We start from the raw sequence: 8815 nt of genomic DNA on the forward strand, positions 1-8815 counted from the left end.
TTGACCGGCCATGGGCTGGATCACTCCCATGGAGATTGTCCGTGGGCTGGACTGGGGCAGCACAACACTGGAAATCACATCTGCGCATGTCCACAGCACCGGAAATTGCTTCTGCGCATGCCCAGATGCCAAAAATCGTGCCTGCGCAGAAGCAATTTTTGGCATCTGGACAAGCGCAGACGTAATTTCCAGTATCTGCACGTGCACAGACGTGATTTCTGGCACCCCTTGGCAAGTCCCCGCACTGCACTGCGCCGGTTTAGCGCAGCACGTGGGGGATTCACTGAGTGGTCGGTGGGTTCGGGGTTGGCTCGGGGGCCGGTAAAACGGTCTTCTGTTGCCGGCCCCTGGCTTGGACTGTCCCGTCTAGCATCTTGAAGACTTGCTGCCACTTGTTGTTGTTTAGTCGTTTAGTCGTGTCCGACTCTTCGTGACCCCATGGACCAGAGCACGCCAGGCACTCCTGTCTTCCACTGCCTCCCGCAGTTTGGTCAAACTCATGCTGGTAGCTTCGAGAACACCGTCCAACCATCTTGTCCTCTGTCGTCCCCTTCTTCTTGTGCCCTCCATCTTTCCCAACATCAGGGTCTTTTCCAGGGAGTCTTCTCTTCTCATGAGGTGGCCAAAGTATTGGAGCCTCAGCTTCAGGATCTGTTCTTCCAGTGAGCACTCAGGGCTGATTTCCTGAAGAATGGATACGTTTGATCTTCTTGTAGTCCATGGGACTCTCAAGAGTCTCCTCCAGCACCATAATTCTTCGGCGATCAGCCTTCTTTATGGTCCAGCTTTCACTTCCATACATCACTACTGGGAAAACCATGGCTTTAACTATATTGCTGCCACTAAGTGTAGACAATAAGTGTAGAGCCAGTGTGGTGTAGCGGTTAAGAGCGGTAGACTCGTAATCTGGGGAACTGGGTTCGCTTCCCCGCTCCTCCACATGCAGCTGCTGGGTGACCTTGGGCTAGTCACACTTCTCTGAAGTCTCTCAGCCTCACTCACCTCACAGAGTGTTTGTTGTGGGGGAGGAAGGGAAAGGAGATTGTTAGCCGCTTTGAGACTCCCTAGGGTAGTGTGAGACTCCCTAGGGTAGTGATAAAGCGGGATATCAAATCCAAACTCTTCTCTTCTTCTCCTCCTCCTCCTCCTCCTTCTTCTTCTTCTTCTTCTTCTTCTTCTTCTTCTTCTTCTTCTTCTTCTTCTTCTTCTTCTTCTTCTGTATTCAGATAGCTTGACCAGTGGCCTGACTCAATATAAAACAGCTTCCTACCTTCCATCCATTTTGATGATAAACCTCCAAGTCCACAGAATGCTTCCCATCTTTGCTGAGGTTTCCCTGCTGTTTTCTTTGTTCCCAAACACGAGCTTCTTGTGCTTTAGAGGCTGCTCCTGGGATTCCTCCAAGTTTCGGAGTTTCTTGCTGAAGAGCAAAGAGAAGGACCCTTCTGTGGGAGATTAGCAGCCAAACCTAACAAATACGTATTCTTGCTAGATAGCAGGAGAAGTTCACAGAGATGTATTGCTGATAGGCAGATACTCAGACCATAGAAATACAATTTGTAGAGTGGGCTCTGTGTGATGTCATTTCCCTTGCTCTTCTGGAGAGGAAGGAGCAGCTTCTAACCCCGTAAGGGACAGCTGCATATTTCTGCATTTCAGATGGTTGGGCTAGATGATCCTCAGGGTCCCTTCCAAACAACTCTGATTCTATGAGAGATGAGCATATAGTACTTCCTGTCTCTCTCTTCTTGTGATGAGCCATGAGCGCAGATGTGCCGTGTGCTTGCTCCATCTCAGGCATGTGCCTGAAACTGGTTATATTGACAGCTGGTTATACTTCCAAACTGAAAACCTAGCAGTTCAAAAGCACACCAGTGCAAGTAGATAAATAGGTACTGTTGCGGCGGGAAGGTAAACGGTGTTTCTGTGCGCTTTGGTTTCTGTCATGGTGTTCCGTTGCACCAGAAGCGGTTTAGTCATGCTGCCACATGACCCGGAAAGCTGTCTGCGGACAAACGCCAGCTCCCTTGGCCTGCAAGCGAGATGAGCGTTGCAACCCCATAGTCGCCTTTGACTGGACTTAACCATCCAGGGGTCCTTTACCTTTTATTTACCTATATTTACAGTATATAAATATACTGTATTTTGTCCACATAGTTTTTACTGCCACTGTTGCTATGAGCCAATGCATGATTATCAAGTAAGCAAACTTATTTTAAAACTTAGTTTTACAAATTGTTGCCTGGTTCTTTGTTAGATGGGGAAGTCAGCTTTCTTCTGTATTTCTGCTGTATTGTTTTTAACACGTGATTGGAAGCCGCCCAAAGTGGCTGGGGAAACTCAGCCAGATGGGCGGGGTATAAATAATAAATCATCATCATCTTCATTAGCTGGACTTGTTCAGAACAAGGTTTTATAGCCTAATTCCTTTGCTATTAATTTTGCTGCCATTAAAAAAAAAACTTCTCTATACAGAATTGCCTTCAGACAGCCCGGGGTTTGGAAAACTGCATACCCTCCAACATTTCTCCAATGAAAATAGGGACATCCTAAGGAAAAGTGGGACATTCCGGGATCAAATCAGAAACCAGGACGGCTTCTCTAAATCAAGGACGGCCTGGAAAATAGGGATACTTGGAGGGTCTGCAATCCTTGGTCAACAACACTCTTAACCTTTCCTCTTTCTGTGGATCAATAACAGTTTAAGCATGAGTGTTTGGAAATCTCTCCTCCTTAATGCTTGTAAAGTAGACCAGGATCTTTTCAGTGGAAGGCATTGTTATCAGGGTATTAAAAGCATTGTTTTGCTATAATTAATTACTCGGTAAGATAATAAGCATCATCTGGGGGAGAAATGCTGAATGTGTGTCTTGTCAAATCTGAGAGCAGTGCATTAGCATAACGCTGGGATTTCACTTAGCAATCCAGGTTGTCTGTGGAGCACTGTGGCTGCATTCACGTCTCACAACTTCCCCCTAACTCTTCAGTTCCACATTATATTGGAGCTTTCACATGACATAAAAGCCACTTCTGGAAGCTCAGTAGACTATAAAGCGGATATATTCATGTGATTTGCTTCCAGAAAAACCCCCGTTTGCAAAGAATATGGAAATAAGTTCTAAGCTTGTGCTGCATTCCACTGTACAGTGGTACCTCAGGTTAAGTACTTAATTCGTTCCGGAGGTCTGTACTTAACCTGAAACTGTTCTTAATCTAAGGTACCACTTTAGCTAATGGGGCCTCCTGCTGCCGCCGCGCCGCCAGAGCACGATTTCTATTCTCATCCTGAAGCAAAGTTCTTAACCTGAAGCACTATTTCTGGGTTAGCAGAGTCTGTAACCTGAAGCATATGTAACCTGAAGCGTATGTAAGCTGAGGTACCACTGTAGTTCTGGAAGTGGCTGTGAGAAAGCTCAGATATAACGTGAAAAGTACCTGGTAGGGAAGTGGTGTGAACATGGAATAAACTGCTGTGTGAATGCAGCCTGTGGTTGCATGAGGAACAGAGATGGCTTTCCTTCAGCGCATAACTTGAAAACTCCATCGGAGACATACATGTAAGAAGGTTTCCAAACTGGATCTGAATCCCCTTACAATTTGCTTCATCTCCTCCCCGTTTTCCCCACTCCGAGAAGAAAGATCTACTGCCAGAATCCTAGGCAGAATATTAAGCATTTCATTAAAATACTGCTAAGTATCTGTGCAGAGGAGCACAGATGCTCTGAAACCTCCTTCCAATGCCCTTGGTTACAATATTGCCTTTGATATGATCCGCTCAGCATTTTTAGCATTCAACCCTCAGACAAAAAAATGGGAATACGAGACCTTTTAATTCGGGCTTCAAAGACAACACTTCGGAATGTTATGTAATAAATCAATCATTACTACACTTAATAACCTTAATGCTTTTCTTTGAAGTGAGGAATCCAGGAGAGAGTTTTGAAACACACAAAAAGAGAAGGGGGTGTGATATCATTCTGGTCATTTGATGTAAAGCTGTTTCATCGATCAGATCAGAAGAAGTATTTGAAACTAGCTGTAGGTAATGGCAGCAATTCCTGAACGCTGGAGAAAATGTGAAAATCTACCTATGCTCTAGAACCTAGATCAACAGAGGGTTCAGCATTATCACATCTAGGGGGCCTCCAGACTGCTGCAGTTTAGAAGGCTGGTTTTCAAGTTGCATACTGTAAATTTTAACCAATGCAATTAAAATGGTTTAAGGTGCTCTGTTGCCTTAAGTGCAACACTTTTTGAAAAAAGAAACCGACATTTTGCAGTTAGGAAAGTGACAGGGAAATGCATTGAAAAGGAATGACTAAAGGGAAGTTGAAACTGATGTGGAGACCATCTGCTTTTCATATTTCTTGACTTGTATTACTGGAATCACCACTACAGGGTCACTCAAAGTGAGAGCTACTCCATTTGCAAACAAAATCAAAAGGTGTTCTTTGCTGTTCACCCAGTAGTACCCTTTAATTACTGGATTTTGTTTTGTTGCCACCAGAGGCTGTAAAAAGGGATGCAGAGCAGCAGGGTTAGGGGGAGCCCTGCTTTGTTCCTTGATCCCAAGGCACTATTTTCTACCACTGCTGTATTGCTTTATAGACTTGTTCCCCAATTGATACGTTTTCAATTTCTAGATTAGAAATCCCCATTCTAAGCAATCAAAGGCTTTATAAGCATTACCAATACTATGAGACTGCTAGTTTGCTTACTGTGCTACGTAGACTATATTAAGGACTCACTGAATGGGATCAGAAATTTAGTGGTCTAGTAGAAACCCAATTTGATGAAAGTGAATACTTGAGGAGACAATTTGACCTAACTTATTTGGCAGTATTGAAGTGAAAAATGTTTTTATCTTGATTTCATAATGTAATAGGGTGGTAAGAGCCCATGTACATTAAATCCTGGCCAGGTTTGGGAATAACTATTATGCATGAAGAACATTCTTACTATTATTATTATTATTATTATTATTATTATTATTATTATTATTATAGAAGGGCCTGCGGGATCAGACCAGTGGCCCATCTAGTCCAGCATCCTGTACTGACAGTGGCCAACCAGATGCCTATGGAAAGCCCACAAGTAAGATCTGAGTGAAACAACATTCTCCCCTCCTGTAGTTTCCGGTAACTGGTATTCAGAAGTGTTAGCGCCTCTGATCATGACCCGCAGACAATTTCATGGAGATTGTGGACTCTCCTTCCTTGGAGGTTTCTAAGCAGAGGTTGGATGGCCATCTGTCTTGGATGCTTTAGCTGAGATTCTTGGATTGCAAGGGGTTGGACTGGATGGCCCTCAAGCTCCCTTCCAACTCTATGATTGATCCCAATACCGATCCTTGGGAGACTCCGCTTTCCTCTTCTCTCCATTTGGAGGAGTGTCCATTTATTTCTACTCTTTGCTTCCTGTTCCTTAATCTAATCCCTGCTTCCCAAGAGGACCTTGTTGGGAATCTGAATACGTGCAGCTACTCACACAGAGTCAATTAAGGTTTGGCAAAAGGTCATGTGAAGGAGTAAGTCTGCCTGGTGATACAGAGGCATGGAGACAGCTCCATGATTGGTCAAGCTCTCTCAAGGGAGTGATAATTAATGGCCTACTAACTGTTAGTTCAGTGTGTCAGTGTAGGAGTTGTGAGTTGTGTATGAGAGAGCAAGCTAAAGATCCGTGTTCTGTTTTGTTCCTGTAAATAGTCCACTGTATATAATAAACACCTAACTACAAGTTCCTGGTTCCTGCTTTGTCCATCCTGTCTGCAGCCAAGTTGCCAATTGCTTCCGTGGATTCTGTGTTTACTCTGCTAGGTCTGGCTAAGGTCCTGCAACTAGTTGGAAAGTTGCGAAACACCAAATAGGTTTTGCCAATAGACCTCGCCTCTTATTTCATGACTGCTAAGCTCATTCAGGAGCCTTGGGGAGGTACTTCGTCAAAAGCTTTTGCAAAGTCCGAGGACACTATGTCAACTGGATCACCTCTCTCTATATGCTTGTTGACACTTGCAAATATCTCTAATAGGTTAGTGAGGCAGGACTTACACTTGTAGAAGCCATGCTGATTCTTTTTCAGCAAAGCTTTTTCTTTCATATTTTTTGTTCTTTTATCTTTAACAATACTTTTCACCCTCGAGGGCAGATGTTAAGCTAACTAACCTGTAACATCCATCATCCCTTGTGGAGGCCTTTTTAAAAATTGCTGTTACACTGGCTACTTTCTCATTCTCAGGTATGGAGGTTTATCTTAGCAGCAACTTTAATACATTTTTTTGTTAGTAATAATAATAATAATAATAATAATAATTTTTATTTATACCCCACCCTCGCCAGCCAAGGCCAGGCTCAGGGCGGCTAACAAGCAATAATAAAAACAAGTTGAATGAATACAACTTAAAAACAAGATTAAAATACAACATTAAAATATTGAAACATTAAAACATTAAAATGCAGCCTCATCACAGGAGGAGAAAGGAAAAAGAAAAAAGAAAGAGGGGGAGGGAATCAAATTGGCTCCAAGCCAAAGGCCAGGCAGAACAACTCTGTCTTACAGGCCCTGCGGAAAGAAATCAGATCCTGCAGGGCCCTGGTCTCATGAGGCAGAATGTTCCACCAGGCCGGAGCCAGAGTTGAAAAGGCCCTGGCTCTGGTTGAAGTTAATCTAACTTCCTTAGGGCCCAGGACCACTAGGGTGTTGCTATTTATGCACCTTGAGGCTCTCCATGGGGCATACCGGGAGAGGCGGTCCCGTAGGTACGAGGGTCCTAGGCTGTGAAGATAAGTAGTATCTTATAAATAGTAGATAAGCTATTTCACATATGACTTCTCTGAGAACACAAGGGTGGATGCCATCCAGACCCACCAATTCACCAGTTTTCAGTTTGTCTAGTAGTGATGTATGGCATCGCATAATAGAGCCTTCTGCTGCACCCCTTTTCCAATGCTGAAAACAGTTTTTGAGACAGAGGGTTTCCCCCCCAAAGCAAATTGGAATACAGAACTGGGGCCTGTTGTTCAAAAGGAAAGGGGGGAAAATCTAAAAAGAAAATAAAATCTTTCTGAGCATGCACAAGCCCTTGAGTGTGTGCTTAAAGTCATCCTTTGGATCCCAGCTTTTATGCAAAAGCATTCTGCAGCTTTTAAAAGGCCTGTTTGAACGGCCATGTACATTTTCAATGAATATTTACTTGGGGGGGGGGAGTTGGGGTGGGAAAGGAAATCTGTGGCTAGTTTGTAATGCTATAAGCATTAATTTCCTGGGGTTAATTAAAAGATAATGTCATTGAAATTGAAGATTGCAACTTAGTAACAGGCTCCAGCCCTAAGATTAATGCAACAGGAATAAGCAAAGGATTTGCAGAAAATTAATGCAGAGGAAAACAGCTTGTTCTCTGAAACACTGAGCTTTGGTGCAAGCCACAACGGAGGCTGTGTGATAGCAAAAGAAACAGGAACAAAAAAGAGGGATGGGAGAAGAAACACCGGCTGCAATCCTAACACTAATTACCTAGGAGGTAATTCTGTTGGACTTGACATAGTTAGGATTGCAGCTTTAGTTTAAAGGGGGGGGATGCTCTTTCTCTAACATTTTATTTTATTCTGTGAACCGCCCTGAGATCTTGTGGTGAAAGGCAGTATATAAATCTAATAAACAACAGCAACAGCAGCAGCAGCATGTTTTGCCTAAGATTTTCCTGGCTTTTTACTTGGCAATGAAACATTCCATTAATATCAGATGGTTTCGGTTGCTAACCACTTGGATATAACTCCATTGAACTGAGAGCCAGTGTGGTGTAGTGGTTAAGAGCGGTAGTCTCGTAATCTGGTGAACCGGGTTCGATTCCCCGCTCCTCCACATGCAGCTGCTGGGTGACCTTGGGCTAGTCACCCTTCTCTGAAGTCTCTCAGCCCCACTCACCTCACAGAGTGTTTGTTGTGGGGGAGGAAGGGAAAGGAGAATGTTAGCCGCTTTGAGACCCCTTAAGGGGAGTGATAAAGCGGGATATCAAATCCAAACTCTTCTTCTTTACTCCAGGACTGGCGCTTCTATATAGCACATGTTCCGGCCAGGCAAAAACACTGGGGATGCAAAGCAAGGCTAGTAAAGGGTGTGCCCTGGGGAGACAGAGAGGCATGGAAGACTGTGTTTGCCTCCACCCTCCCCAGCTCTGAGATTCCTCATCACTGCTTTCAGCTGCCACAAGCACCTTGTTGTTCTTGCTGCAATGGATTAACACTGTGACAACCTTCTGGAAACTATTTAGCAATATTTGCACACTGCTTTTCAGCTGTAATGTTTCTCAAAGTAATGTTTGATGCATTACTGTATTTTAATATTTTGTTGGAAGCCGCCCAGAGTGGCTGGGGAAGCCCAGCCAGATGGGTGGGGTATAAATAATAGATTATTATTAAATTATTATATTCTCAATAATGAACCCAGTTTTATAAGCAAGTGATATATCCCTTAACAGCAACATACCTGGAATACCAGGTGCTGAAGCAATGGGACTAGGGAGTCCTGGCTCTGCTCCCCTGAAAGATGGTGGCAACTAAGAGGCGTGAACTTGGGTTGCCATATTTAGAAGAGCAAAAAAGGGATGCTATGATGACTCTCATTTTAAATACCCTTACTATACGTAGGGGGACGCGGGTGGCGCTGTGGGTTAAACCACAGAGCCTAGGACTTGCCGATCAGAAGGTCAGCGGTTCGAATCCCCGCGACGGGGTGAGCTCCCGTTGCTCGGTCCCTGCTCCTGCCAACCTAGCAGTTTGAAAGTACATCAAAGTGCAAGTAGATAAATAGGTACCGCTCC

Source organism: Podarcis muralis, chromosome 2 (genome assembly GCF_964188315.1).
Source record: "Podarcis muralis chromosome 2, rPodMur119.hap1.1, whole genome shotgun sequence".
Classification (NCBI taxonomy): domain Eukaryota; kingdom Metazoa; phylum Chordata; class Lepidosauria; order Squamata; family Lacertidae; genus Podarcis; species Podarcis muralis.